Here is a 1,140-nt window from a genome sequence, read left to right as displayed (position 1 = left end):
TTAGAGAGCATTGGAGAAACCCTGCAAGATATAGGTACAGGCAAAGACTTCTTGGAAAAGACCCCAGGAGCACAGGCAGTTAAAACCAAAATTAACATTTGGGATTGCATCAAATTGAGAAGTTTCTGTACTTCAAAAGAAACAGTCAGGAAAGTGAAGAGGCAACCGACAGAATGGGAAAAAATATTTGCAAACTATACTACAGATAAAGGGTTGATAACCAGAATCTACAAAGAAATCAAGAAAATCCACAACAACAGAACAAACGACTCACTTAAGAGATGGGCCAAGGACCTCAGTAGACATTTTTCGAAAGAGGAAATCCAAATGGCCAACAGACACATGAAAAAATGTTCAAGATCACTAGCAATCAGAGAAATGCAAATCAAAACCACAATGAGGTTTCACCTCATCCCGGTGAGAATGGCTCACATTCAGAAATCTACCAACAATAGATGCTGGAGAGGATGTGGGGAAAAAGGGACACTAGCCCACTGTCGGTGGGAATGCAAACTGGTTAGGCCACTATGGAAGTCAGTCTGGAGATTCCTCAGAAACCTGAACATAACCCTACCATACAACCCAGCCATCCCACTCCTTGGAATTTACCCAAAGGAAACTAATTTGGCTAATAAAAAAGCCATCTGCACCTTAATGTTTATTGCAGCTCAATTCACAATAGCTAAGACCTGGAACCAACCCAAATGCCCATCAACAGTAGACTGGATAAAGAAATTATGGGACACGTTCTCCATAGAATACTATACAGCAGTAAGAAACAATGAAACCCAGTCATTTGCAACAAGGTGGAGGAATCTGGAAAACATCATGCTGAGTGAATTAAGCCAGTCCCAAAGAGATAAATATCATTTGTTTTCCCTGATCGACGACAACTGAGCACCAAAGGGAAAACCTGTTGAAGTGAAATGGACACTATAAGAAACAATGACCTGATCAGCTCTTATCCTGACTCTAGATGTACAATGTAATACTTTATCCTTTTTAGTATTTGTTGTTGTTGTTGTTGTTGTTCTAGTACTAGTGGTTGAACTCTGTAATTAACACACAATTATTCTTAGGTGTTTAAATTTTAACTGAAAAGTGATCCCTGTTAAATTTCAGAGTGGAAAAAGAGAGGGA

This window comes from Lepus europaeus, chromosome 18 (assembly GCF_033115175.1).
Source record: "Lepus europaeus isolate LE1 chromosome 18, mLepTim1.pri, whole genome shotgun sequence".
In the NCBI taxonomy this organism is placed as follows: Eukaryota; Metazoa; Chordata; class Mammalia; order Lagomorpha; family Leporidae; genus Lepus; species Lepus europaeus.
Note: the sequence above shows the minus strand (reverse complement) of the source record.